The sequence below is a fragment of the Neomonachus schauinslandi genome, chromosome 5 (genome assembly GCF_002201575.2).
Source record: "Neomonachus schauinslandi chromosome 5, ASM220157v2, whole genome shotgun sequence".
In the NCBI taxonomy this organism is placed as follows: Eukaryota; Metazoa; Chordata; class Mammalia; order Carnivora; family Phocidae; genus Neomonachus; species Neomonachus schauinslandi.
This window is the reverse complement of record NC_058407.1, coordinates 132,642,738-132,656,571: the sequence shown is the minus strand read 5'-3', so window position 1 is coordinate 132,656,571 and position 13,834 is coordinate 132,642,738. Positions and strand designations below refer to the sequence as shown.

Genomic DNA, 13,834 nt, shown 5'->3' with positions numbered 1-13,834 from the left:
GGGGGAGTGGGAGAGGGAGAAGCAGGCTTCCCGCGGAGCAGGGAGCCTGATGCGGGGCTCGATCCCAGAACCCTGGGATCATGACCCGAGCCGAAGGCAGACGCTTAACAACTCAGCCACCCAGGCGCCCCGATCTACTTTATTTTATTAACTGAGATTTGTTAACTTGTTTCTGAAATAACTACCAGGAAATAGGATTTTGGAGCTTTAAGGACTCATACTGAAGCCCACAGTAGTATAAAGTTAATGCAGACCTACAGCTAGTTAGCAGGTGGCAGAGGCCTTGTGCCTTTGGTGTCCTCTCTGAGCTCAGTCCTGCATTGCACTGTTAATTACAGAACTCAACGTAAGATGCTTAACACTGGGATTTCAAAAGAAAAACTGAAATTGGTGAAAGCGTTAACTTTATGTATGGTACAGAATTTTTTTTAAAAAGATTTTATTTATTTGACAGAGATAGACACAGCGAGAGAGGGAACACAAGCCGGGGGAGTGGGAGAGGGAGAAGCAGGCTTCCCGCGGAGCAGGGAGCCCGATGTGGGGCTCGATCGCAGGACCCGGAGATCATGACCTGAGCTGAAGGCAGACGCTTAACGACTGAGCCACCCAGGCGCCCCTCTGACTACTTCTTTACGATACATTCCCAACAGTGAAAATAAATGGTCAAAGCATATAGGTAACTTTCAGGATTTTGATGCATATTGACAAATTATACTTCTAAAAATTATGCCAGTTTCTGCTCCCACCAGTAGCAGGGAATGCTTTAACATGCAAATTTGGGATCCAGAAGCTCTTCAACGATCAGACCCACAGTTATCCAATCTCTGGACATGTAGGGACTCACGAGGCAGCCCACCAGACAAAGCTTAGTGGAAGGAGCCAGAAGATCTGGGTTCTTCTCCCAGGCCTGCTGCTTGCTGTTGGCCATGCAACCTTTGCCAAGTTGTTTTCTCCTTTGTAAAAGGATTTTAATACCAGGCCTGCCCAGGCCACTCAGCCATTGGAGGATCAAAGCAGGAAGGCGTGTAGGAACACTGTTGTGACGTGGACACACCCAGGCAGGAGTGAGTCTTATCAAGGTGTCACTTTTTGAGAAGCCCTGCTTCACCAGCTTGTCCTTGAGGGTTGAGATTTGGGGCCGAACCTGGTACCTGAGGGGTCAGTGGCTGGTTAGTCCAGATATATCCACTTTAACAGAACCTGGGGACAGACAAATCTTCCTTTTTCTCCTATGAATGTGGTTGTGCAGCATGGTTTGGATGGTCATTAGGCTAAACCTCTCCCACTGCCACCTGTTAGGGAGCGGCTGTTAGGGAGGGGCAGCGAGGGTTAGAGATGCCGGGGAATCCGTACCTGGACCGTGACGTGTTGTTATTACTAACGGAAAGTTCTGCCCTCCACCGGAATGAAAGGTGCCCCTGCAGAAATTCTAACCAGTAGTGTCCCCTTTGTCCTCAGCTCTACGGCCATGACCAGTGGATTTTCTCTCCTAAGTCTTCCCACACGGCCAGTGCCTTCCTCGAGGACAGGCGGGCCCACAGCTCTGCCCCGCCGGCCGGTGGTCCCCGCGCTAAGGGCCCGAGGGGAGCCCGTGCCTCCACCCTGGTCCGCCGTGCTGGTGCCTGGACGGTGACCACGCCAGGCCCCACGGAGCATTCGTCCCAGGGTTTGTGGGAGATTGTGCCTGCCTTTGGGGGTGTGAGGAAGGTGGCAGAGGCTGGGGGCCCGGTGCTCAGATTCCACCAGAATAAGCCACATGTGGGCAAACCCCAGCTGTGGGGGCCACGGGCAGACCAGGTTCCGCAGACATGCCCTCTGCCCGGCGCAGCTGCGTGCTTCCACCGGAGAAGTCCTGGGTGCTAACTCCGTTTCTTTTCGCTAGACCCAGAGGGCTTATTTGGGAGGCGAAGATATTTTTTTTTTTTTAAAGATTTTATTTATTTATTTGAGACAGAGAGAATGAGAGAGAGAGAGCACATGAGAGGGGGGAGGGTCAGAGGGAGAAGCAGACTCCCCGCCGAGCAGGGAGCCCGATGCGGGACTCGATCCCGGGACTCCAGGATCATGACCTGAGCCGAAGGCAGTCGCCCAACCAACTGAGCCACCCAGGCGCCCTGGGAGGCGAAGATATTTAATTCAGTAAGATTTGCTGTGAAGTCATAAGCATCCCTCACGTTTTAGGCACTTTGCCAACGTCATTTTTAATCCTCACGGCAATCTTAAAGGTAGGCACAATGCCTGTTTTACAGATGAATAAACTGAGGCTGAGAGAGACTAACTCGCCTGGGGCCATAAGGCCAGTGAGCAGCAAAGCCAGGTCTTGCCGACTCCAACCTTCGTGATGCTCTTCTCATGTCGTGATGACATCAGGATGTGACCGGGAGCCCACCTGCAGGTCCAGTCCAGTCCAGCCAGAGATGCAAGGGTTTGTCGGCTGTGGATCTCACCCTGGGCCAGGAAAGACCTGCCAGGGGCCTGCCTGTGAATCGTGGGGGAGGGAGCAGGCGACAGTGCTCGGTTCTCTGTCCCGCCAGAGTCCGCTTCGGCTGACCTAGGCCCTGCTGGGCTTGGCTCACCGAGTGTTCATTCTAGCGCCTTCTTCCCTCTCCCCCTGCAAAGCCTTTTGTGTAATGGGTTTTCCCTTCCAGTGCAATTTCAAAACGTGTTGAGCCAAGGAGAGCCCTCAGGCCTCCTCTGGGTGTTTGCTGTTGTTGACAGGAAACATTAGTGATGAGTCACTCCAAAAGCAGTGTATCAAAGAGCAGGGCAGACTCGGGTGGGTCTGGAGAGCGCCTGGTGTCAGCTCGGGGAGGCCTTTGTGAGCGCAGCTGTGGGCATTACTCTCTCGGGTGCGGGACATAGAGGACAGTGCCCCAGCGAAGGAGCCTCAGGTCAGAGCACAGGCTGAGCAGAAGTCAGCAATGGAGAGCTGATGAAATCCATGTCCATCCGGGTCTGGGAGCCAGGGTGTCATAGCCAAAGGGTGCTCCTGCTGCGGAACCAGGCCCGGCCTGAGCCCCGGGTGGGAGAGGGCTGCCAGCCGACAGTGTCTATGGGCTGACTCACCGGAGGGCTACGGGAGTTGGGGGCCACCTGCAAGTATGGGCGTCCCTGGGGGACATGCCAAAACCCACCCAGCCTTTAGGGAGATGAGCAGTGTGCGCGTGACCAACATCAGCATGTCACCACGCACGGACTGCGGTGGACTGAGTGTGTCCACCCAAAATCCTTATGTTGAGACCTAACCCCCACTGTGATGGTGTTAGGGGCGGGCCTTTGGGAGGTCATGAGGTCAAGAGGGATTAATGCCCCTATAAAAGAGACCCCAGAGCCCCCACATCTCCTACCGTATGAGGACACAGCAAGCAGACGCCGTCTGTGAACCAGGAAGTGGGGTCTCACCAGACACCGGATCTGCTGGTATCTTGGTCCCGAATGTCCAGCCTCCAGAGCTGTGAAGAATGAATGAATGTCTGTTGTCCCTAAACCCCGAGTCTGGTGTTTGTTGTGGCAACCAGAGCTTACTAGATACATCCTCGTACTTACCTCTTGTTGCTCAAAATCCTCTGTATGTTGATGACCACAGGGCTGATTCTGGTACTTCCTACAGTGTCTATAGCTAAATCAATACTCACGTATTTGATGAACTCCTGTCCTTATTTAAGTGTCCTAAGGATGTGGCCGAAGGCACAAGGGAGCACGAGACAAAATGCCTAAACTTCAACAAACGTGTATTCAAAATAGGATCAAAATAGAGATTCCCAGAGCACGGTGCAGAACACTACACTCTGAACTGTGAGATTGTGTGGTTACAACCCAAATAGCATTAGGGGTTTAGAGAGGACAGAAAACCTCAGCATTTAGAGTCATACTTAGAGTAATCAGGGGAGGCTTCCTGGAGGTGGTGAGGCCTGAGTGAGTCTTTGAATGATGGGTTCAGAATGGAGAGCGGAAATTCTAGATGGAAGGAGTAGCATGAACAGTCAGAACTGAATTCAGAGTTAGCTCGAGGCGTGTGGGTCATTCACTTCTTGGCCTCACTACCATAGTCCAGTCAAATAGCAGATGGTAGATGATACCACTGATATGAGAAAACAGCGTGCAGCCCACTGACAGAGCCCCGAAACATGCAGAGTGGGAACTTCCTCAAGTACTCGTCACTGCCTTAGTGCCTTCATGTGTGAAAGGAACTTTATCCAGACACCTGGGTGGCTCAGTTGTTAAGCATCTTGGCTCAGGTCATGATCCCCGGGTCCTGGGATCGAGCCCCATGTCAGGCTCCCTGCTCAGAGGGGAGTCTGCTTCTCCCTCTGCCTCTGCCCGCTTTTGTGCTCTCTCTCTCTCTGACAAATAAATAAATAAAATCTTAAAAAAATAAAATAAAATAAAAGGAACCTTATCTTGGCAGCAGCTGGCCCCCGAGGTCCTGAAAGCCTCGCTTCCAGATTCCTCAGAGACTTGCGCTATCCCTCACCCCCACGAATTAGAAAGTATACAATCAGTCACTCCTCCCAATCCCAGGACGTCTTTTTCTGCCCACAGTTCCTGTCCCGGGAGTCGGGAAGGGGTGACGGTACGGGCAGGAGAGATAGGAGTTCCGGAACGATTCCTGGCAGGTGGAGACGCTGAGACAGAGTGGAGCAAGAGATAAGGGGACAAACCAAGACTGCACAAGAATCTCAAGGCCACGAACTCCCCAGTCAGTTCTCAGCAAAAAAAAAACTGCCACTAGCAGCCTCAGGGGCACCCCACTGGGGACCCCTCGCACGCTAGAGAGTTTTTCCTTCCTTCACTTACTAAACTTTCACTTCACTTCACCCATTCACTTAATTCACCCATGTGTCTGCAAGATTCATACTTCACCTCCGTGAATGAGAATCCTGCAAGCCTGCGACCCCATCTCTTGAGCGCCTACTGTGTACGAGACACCTGACATAAAGTTGTGGAAGTAATTTTCGCAACAAACCTTATCATGACCCCCAGTTCCCAAGCAGGAAAATGGGGGCTGACAGAGGTTAGGGAACTTGCCTAAGATCACACAGCCCAGTGGCAGAGAGGACTCCAGCCTGGGCCTGCCGAGGAGGTGGGGGGCACCGGGTGGTAGCCAGCTCACCTTTGCACTCTGCCCGATGTCACTTGGGGTAAATGTTTTTCCCCTCCCCCAACCACCACTCCCTGAAATGCTGCTTCCACCAGGAAGCCTCTCCTGACCACCCCTCAGCCGCAATTGCTCACTCCTCCTCTGGATGTAAAGCTCCCTGAGGTCGCAAAGCGTCTTGTGATCAAAGGTGTCTTTAAATTAACATTGGCAATGGTTGGGGCGCCTGGGTGGCTCAGTCGTTAAGTGTCTGCCTTCAGCTCAGGTCATGATCCCAGGGTCCTGGGATCGAGCACCGCATCGGGCTCCCTGCTCGGCGGGAAGCCTGCTTCTCCCTCTCCCACTCCCCCTGCTTGTGTTCCTGCTGTTGCTATCTCTCTCCGTCAAATAAATAAATAAATAAAATCTTAAAAAAAAAAAAAAAATTGGCAGTGGTTGGCCCCGGGGGGCAGGGGTTAGGAGAAGCACAAGGCAAATTTGGAGGTGATGGTTATGTTCATTATTTTGTTTGGGGTGATGGTTTCACATGTGTATTCCACGGGTCAAAGTGTCCACTTTGTGCAGTTTCTTGTATGTCAATTATAGCTCAACAAGGCTGTTCCAAAAAAAAAAAAATTCTAACTCAGGGCTATCTTACTCCAAAAAAAAAAAGAAAGAAAGAAAAACTGACGACGGGCGGGAGAGCTCCTTAGTGGCACAGAAGACCGGCGTGCTCTCTACAGGGTGCCCAGCGCGGTGTCGGGCACACGGTGCTGCTCCCGAGGTCAGCGCTGGGGGAGGCTTCTCCCGGGGCTGGCACCACCTTCCCCACAGACGCAGCGGGGCGCTGGGCCACCGCAGGTACTGCGGGACCCGGCTATGCCCCGGCGACATTTCACAAACCCAGCCCGGTCCTGTTGTCCGTCTTTCAGAGCAGGTGTGGGCCAGGCACTGAGCTGCCCATTTTTTAACAGATAAGGAAATGGAGCCAGAAGCAGAAAAGCTCATAAACTTTCTCACCTCTGAGTCAAGACGGAAGCAGCTAACTTCTTCCTTTTCTAGCTGCCCCAGGACAAAACCAGGCCTGAGGTCTCCACCCCATTGGAGCCCCCAGCAACAAGCTCCTGTCTGCTCAGGCGCCCACAGCTGCCCAGCCCAGCCTGCTCAGAGCACCTGGGCCTCCTCCTGCAGCCAGGAGGCCCAACAGTGGGAGGCCCTCCCCGTTTGGTCTACTCGCTGGTTTCTTTCAACACAGCTGGGGGCTGAGTTATACTGGGTTATGCACATTAGGACCACCAGTCTTAGGAGCAAAGGCATAATTTCCCCCCTAGGGCATTGTGCCTTATGCTGGAGGGATGAATTAATACTATTTTTGGATTAACCCTGGATGCAGGGCTGCCATGTTCAGTCTCACAGGTTGCCCACTGCACAACTGCAATTACACAGTGACATACCAGGAGGGATTTATGATTTAATGGGAACAAACATGTCATAATATAGATCTCTCTTTACTGTAGACAAAGGGTTAGGAACAAGCAGACTTGTCCACTCCAGTGACTAGTGACAAACGGTATAGGACATTAGGCTAAGGCCAGGCTGAGTTCATAGTTGGTGGTAGCCCCAGCTTACCCAGGAACTCGCTGTGTGACCTTAAGCAGAAGGCTCAGTTGCACCACTCCCAACAATACAGAACATGTGGAAGTACTGCGGAAAGTATATCATTTCAGTATTATGCATCATTATTTTAAAGACTAAAATCCAGATGACCAAAATACCACAGAAGCGTCACTACAGTTCTCTGCTCTAAGAGATAGGATTACGGCTAATGGAGGATTGCATGCCCCAGGCACTGGGAGGAAAAGCCAGGTGGGGCTAGTCTTACCCAAATGCTACAGGAAAGAGAGAGAAGCACACGCTCTCTCTTACTGGTTCCTTGTTATCGGTCTCAGGCTGCAACAAAGAGCCTTTCTGCAAGCTTAATGGGGCCTGACTTAGCAAACTTCTCTGTCTCCTTCTTCTGTAGGAGAACAAAAACAAACCTTTCTCTCTGTGTTAGCTAGGTTCCTTTGGAGCGCTTGGGCTTGGGCAAACAGGGAGCTGGCAGGCCCGGCCCTGCTACAGGAGGAGACGGGGGCCAGAGATGAGGAGTGGGCAGCGGGGAGGGGCCCCAGAACCCAGCAGGGGACAGAGGAGCCCTGGGCCAGCCTTTTGCTGAGTGCCTGACGCAGGGGCTGCCGCTGGGCGGGTATCATGCTCACCGATTGGAGCCTACCTAGTTAGCTCACTTAACTCTCTCCAGCACCCAAGGAGGGGGGCCGCCACTCCACTTTCTTGAGACTCACGGAGGCCACGGGGCGGGGGGGGGCAGGTGAGTCCCACCCTGAGGCCTGTGCTCCTTCCAATGGCCCTGGCTGCCCCCCCGGGAGCCCCAGCCTCCGCCCCTCATTCCCAATCCCCCAGAAGCCGGGGTCCTGCAAGCAGGAAACGCCACACCAGCCTGAAATCTCGTCCCAGCCACTGCATAGTTCCCCAGCCTGGAGGAGAAGGAGCATGATCAGATCCCCACTTACACACCTGCAGACGTGGGCACCCCTGCGCTCCAGCCCCCCACGGAGATGCTGTGTCTGCTGCAGAGTGAGCCCCTCCCAGCCGGCCCCGCTCCACACTCACCCCGTGTGCCCCCACACTCAACCCCGTGTGCCCCCGCACTCACAAGTCCTCACCCTCACACACACAGTCACACTCACCCCCATGTGTCCCCACATTCACACACCATCACCCTCACACAGTCACACTCACACACCCTTACACACAGTAACACACGTGTATGCCCCCACCCTCACACGCATGTGCCCCCAGCACCTTCCAGAGAGAAGGGAGTTTGTCTGTAGCTGAGAGGGGCGTCTGGCCCTGCCAACAGCTCACTCAGGGTGACTGGTGTTGGCCGACTCTCCTCTGAGCTCCCACAGCTCAGTGACAGGAGAGCCACCACTACCCAGCTAGCTCTAACCCTCCCTCTCGGGCACCGTAAGAAGCTCTACGGTTAGGGCCACCTCCGCTCAGGGGACACGGCTCCTGGCCCGTCCCTGCATCCAGCTCAGCCTGCAGGTGCCGCAGCAGGCGGAGCTCCGCGCAGGGCCTTGTCCTCTATCCGGCTTCTCACAGGGCCACGCCGTGGAAGCCAGGTTGGGGTGAGAGCAGGGGCCAGGATGCAAAGCCAGAGACCCCCGTATCTTTTGTTTCCTGGCTGACTGCTGAGGCTAAGCAAGGTGGTGCGCCGTCGGGGGGCCAGCACAGCGAGGCCCCTGCGGTTGGCTGAACACCATCACCCCCCGAAGATGTCGTCCTCCTAGTCCCTGGAACCTGCAGATAGCTTACCTTATATGGCAAAGGGGACTCTGCAGATGGGATTAAGTTTAAAGTCTTGAGATGTGGGGAAGGCCCTGAGTCACGGGGTCATTGGAAATGGGACTTTCTTCTCTCTCCCTTGGACATCAGCCTCCTGGTGCTCAGGCCTCCAGGTGGGACTGGAACAGCATCCCCATCTCCTCCTTCCAGGGGGCAGACGGGAGGATCAGAGCCAGCAGTGGGGCTCAAGGAAGTCAGAGGAATTTGAGAGAGGGGCTGTGAGCCAAGGAATGTGGGCAGCCTGCAGCGAAAGGCAAGGGGAGAATTCTCCCCTGAAGCCTCCAGAAGGAATCAGGCAGGAATACATTTGTGTTGTTCTTAGCCGTAAGTCCGCGGTAACTTGTTACAGCCTCCATAGGAAACTAATACAGAGGGGAGTCGGGACGGCAGAGGGTTCAAACCTGCTGCAGAAGAGCCTGCGGACTGTTTTGGCCACCTCAGGCTGCCTCGGCAAAAACCACACAGGGGGCTTCAACAACAGACATTCACTTCCCGCAGTCTGGAGGCTGGACGTCCGAGGTCAAGGCGCCCGCAGGGTTGGCGTCCCCTGAGTACTCTCCTTGACTGGCAGACGGATGACGCTCTGTGCACACACACAGTCCTGGCGTCTCTGTCCTAATCTCCTCTTATAGGGGCGCCAGCCACCCTGCATTAGGGGCGTCACCTCAGTCTCCTCCATAGAGACCCCGTCTCCAAGCACAGTCAGGTTCTGAGGGGCTGGGGCTTAGGGCTTCAACGTGTGAATTTGGGAGGAACGACCCATGACAGGGAGCCTCCATGCTTGCCTCACTCCCATGGGGATCTCCCTCTTCCAGCAGCTTCTGGGCCTGCGGACCGCCCATCGTGAGCGGAGGCTGGCACTAGTGGGATGCAGCCCGCCTGAAGAACCGGCTGGGGCAGGCCCAGGAGACCTGTGTCCCCCCAAGGGCCTGAGGCTCCCTGAGGAGGGACTCAAGGTAAGGACCGCCGGACACAGGTACTGGGGATCCCAGGTTGGGTGTGGAGTCCTCAGGGGGGCCCCCCCGGTAGACACCAGCGAGCAGGCAGCCCTGCTCCCAAGAGCAATGGCAGGCCACTGTGCTCTGTGCAGGGGCCCAGATTTAATCCTATGCGGGGCTGGGGGCTCTTTGTGGGGCATTGGCCAGAGCCAGGAGAGGTAGCAGAGCATGAAAGCTGCCTCCATATCAGCAGTCCCCACCTGCACACCCAGGACTCCCGGTCCCTGAGGGAAGAGCCTGTTCCTGGTCGCCCTGCTCCCACCACCACCACCAATTCCAGCCTCTGACTCACGCCTGGTCCCTGGCAAGACTCAGTGGCAGAAGTGACTCAGAGCTGCCTCCAGAGCTCCCCCCCCCCACCCCCCGCCCCCACAGCCTCCTCCAGGCCAGGGTGAAACCCCTCACTCCTCCCCACGGTAAAGACACAGGTCTGAGTTCAGACCGATTCAGCCAAGCTAATTACTCCAATAGAGAGGATTGAATACAAATGCTCGCCTAGTTCATAGAACATTGCTAACTTGAAAGGTAAAAAGAGGAATCTGTAGCCTCCTTCCTGAGGCTAAGGGAGCAAAGGGAAGAAGCTGGGCTGTAGAGAGAGGCCAGGGGGGCCTGGGACCCCACCCTTGGAGGACGGGGCTCTAGCTGGTGCCGGCATGTCTGAAGTGGGGAGAAGCCCCTCACCCCGACCCTCTGCCTCTTAAATCCTGAGCAATTCTGTAATGTCTTCCTAAGCACATAACTCACATTCACAGTGAAAGAAACACGTTGGTTTTAGGTTCCTTCACCCTGCCTTTCCAGCAGCCCAGCAGACCCTGCCACGGGTGAGAAATCTGGGCGCCTACTCAGATGGCTCTAGAACTCCCGTCTGACTTTTCCTCTCTCCTGTGACTTCACTGTATGTGATGATTAAGGTGTTTCTGGAAGAGATGAGCACAGACTGAATACAGGAGGACCATCTCCTCCCAGTGGGTGGACCTCAGCCAGTCCTTTGAGGGCCTGGGTAGGACAAAAGGTGGAGGAAGGAGAAATGCACTCTCTCTGCCTGGGCGGGGTCGTCTATCGGCTCCTGCTCTTGGCTACCAGTGCTCCTGGTTCTCGGGCCTTCAGGCTCTCCTGGGCTTCCAGCAGGCACATGGCAGATCCTGAGACTTCTCAGCCTCCGTAACTTCGCAAGCCAATCCTCATAATACATTTCTTTCTAGTTATCCATAGATCCTATTGGTTCTGTTTTTCTGGAGAAACCTGGTTAATATACCAGCAGGGTCTCTCTTTGGTCTGGCATCCCCTACCTGTGGCCAGGAGGCTAGGTCCACACAGGACCATGGGGGCTTTTAAATATAATTCTCAGGGCTGCATCCCTGAAGCACAGGATTTCCATTCAGTTGCCAGCATTTGATGAGGGATCCCAGGAGACGATGGGTATTCCCGTTCTTATCCTCGTCTCTGCGAATGGGTGGAGGCCACCTCACCCTGAGATTCAGCCACAGCTGTAAGATCACTCTGGTGGTTACACAAGACTGGGGGATGTGAGCCATAAAACCACATAATCCTGCAGCTGTCCAGCACAGGCTTTGAGGAGCTTTGTTTTCAGAGAATGAGACTGTCAAAACTCACTTTATAGAAAAGATGGTTTTCCTGCTTTGTCAATCAGAGACCCGGTAGGAAACAGTGCAAACTTCAGTTAGGGCAACCTAGGAAGGCGTGATGAAGGGACTGGTTCTGCAGGCACACTCAGAGTGTGGAGAAACCATGGGGTCACGTTGCACTCCGAGTGCACCCCTGCACCCGGCAGCCTCAGAGACCCGAGGAGCTGGGGGAGTCGTCAAGTGGAGGAAGAGAAAGAGGGCTGAGAGATCCTCTGCCCAGGTTCTAACTGGATTATTTGTTTATTTGGTGTTAATTATATAAGTTCTTTATGTATTTTGGATACTAATCCTTTATCAGAGATGTCATTTGCAAATATCTTCTCCCACTCCATAGGTTGTCTTTCGGTTTGTTGATTATTTCCTTGGCTGTGCAGAAGCTTCCTATTTTCATGTAGTCCCAACAGTTCATTTTTGCTTTTGTTTCCCTTGCCTCAGGAGACATATCTAGAAAAATATTTCTAAGGCAGATGTCAAAGAAATGACTGCCTATGTACTCTTCTAGGATTTTTATGTTTTCAGGTCTCATATTTAGGTCTTTAATCCATTTTGAATTCATTTTTGCTTATGGTGTAAGAATTGTGTGTGGTTTCATTCTTTTGCATGTAGCTGTCCAGTTTTCCCAGTACCATTTGTTGAAGAGACTTTTTCCAGTGCATATTCTTTCCTCGTTTGTCATAGATTAATTGACCTAATTCATATAAACATGGGTTTATTTCTGGGCTCTCTGTTCTGTTCCACTGATCTATGTGTCTGTTTTTGTGCCAGTATCATGCTGTTTTGATTTGTAGTATATCTTAAAATCTGGAATGTTGATACTTCTAGCTTTATTCTTCTTTCTCGATTGCTGTAGCTACTTGAGGTCTTTTGTGGCCAACAGACACATGAAAAGATGCTCAAAATCACTACTCACTAAGGTAATGCAGATCAAAACCACAACAAGATGTCACCTCACACCTGTCAGAATGGCTAGAATCAAAAAGACAAGAAACAACAGGTGTTGGCAAGGATGTGGAGAAAGGAGAACCCTCGTGCCCTGTTGGTGGGAATGCAGACTGGTGCAGCCACTGTGGGAGACGGTATGGAGGTTCCTCAACAAAAGAAAAATAGAAATACTATATGATCCAATAATTTTACTACTAGGTATCTACCCAAAGAAAATGAAAACACTGGGCGCCTGGGTGGCTCAGTTGGTTAAGCGACTGCCTTTGGCTCAGGTCATGATCCTGGAGTCCCTGGATCGAGTCCCGCATCAGGCTCCCTGCTCAGCGGGGAGTCTGCTTCTCCCTCTGACCCTCTTCCCTCTCATGCTCTCTCTCATTCTCTCTCTCAAATAAATAAATAAAATCTTTAAAAAAAAAAAAGAAAATGAAAACACCAATTTGAACACTAATGTGTACCCCTGTGTTTACTACAACATTATTTACAATAACCAAGATATGGAAGCAGTCCAAGTGACCATTGATTGACGAATGGATAAAGAAGATGTGGTATATATATATATATATATATACACAATGGACTACTCAGCCATAAAAACGAATGAAATCTTGCCATTTGCAACAACATGGTTGAAGCTAGAGACTATAATGCTAAGTGAAGTGAGTCAATCAGAGAAAGACAAATAGCTTATGATTTCACTCATGTGGAATTTAAGAGACAAAACAAACAAACAGAAAAAAAGAGACAAACAGAAAAACAGACTCCTAGATACGGAGAACACACTGGTGGTTGTCAGAGGGGAAGGTGGGGGAAACAGGGGTTACGAGCACACTTATTATTAGGAGCACTAACGAATGCATGGAACTGTCGCATTATTACGCTGTACATCTGAAACTCACAGAACGCTATGTTAATGATACTTGAATAAAAAGGAATAAAAATAAGGTTGAGAGGACGTGTGACCTCCAGGGAAGAGCCCAGCAGGGCGGGAGATGGCAGGAATACCTACATCTCACACCCCTCCCTGTGAGCTCCCGCTGAGGCTCCTGAACCAGAAGGCAGGGAGCAAGGGGTCCCCCGACACAGCCCACGCAGTCCGTGTTGGGTGAAGGAGCAGGGCGAACCTAGAGGGGAGGTGGAAGGCACCAGGACCCCCGAGAGACACCTAGTTCCCCTGGAGAAAACCCACCTTCCTGGAAAAGATACCGCGTGGGAAATGGTCGTTCTACCTCCAGGCTGAACCTAAGAGCTCTCACTCATGGAGGCCTGACGGACACCTGCACAGCCCCCAGAGTCCTCGAAGGGATTCTAGAGTGATGAGGATGGTTTCAGGGCGTGAGAACGATCTGGGCCATTCTGTAGAGATGCACGTATCCTCAGAGACCCAAACTTCGGGGTTGAGAGGTGTAGGCTTATCCCCTCCCTCTCCAGCAGATTCTCTGAGGAAACTCTCGCCCTTTGATTTAGACTACTTTGATTTAAAGCCAAATCTGAGATGATTCACTGAGACCAGCCTCTTGCCTCGCTCTGTGTAGCGTCACCGAATTTCTTTCTAAGGACCCCAAGGCTCCCCTCTGCGGCTCCTTTTCTGTGCCACATCCAGAGCTAGAAGTGATGTGGGCCCCATAATTTATGGGGTTCAGCTCCTCCCACCCGGGGTCATTTTCCTCTGAAACCTCTTTCCTCTCCAGCTAGCATTCCACACTCGTGGAGCAGTGAGACTTGCTCAAGAAGGAGCCGAGGTGGAGAGCCTGGTCTGGGAGGTG

The 13,834-nt window shown here is 52.7% G+C and overlaps 1 long non-coding RNA gene across 1 annotated transcript in view; it reads left to right on the top strand.

Moving 5' to 3' along the window:
- LOC123324880 overlaps positions 1 to 4,260 on the top strand; it is a 13,763-nt gene extending 9,503 nt beyond the window's left edge. The window contains exon 3 of the long non-coding RNA XR_006540084.1: positions 2,250 to 4,260. This is a non-coding gene — a long non-coding RNA (uncharacterized LOC123324880). The remainder of the gene's footprint in view (positions 1 to 2,249) is intronic.
- Positions 4,261 to 13,834: the final 9,574 nt, after the last annotated feature.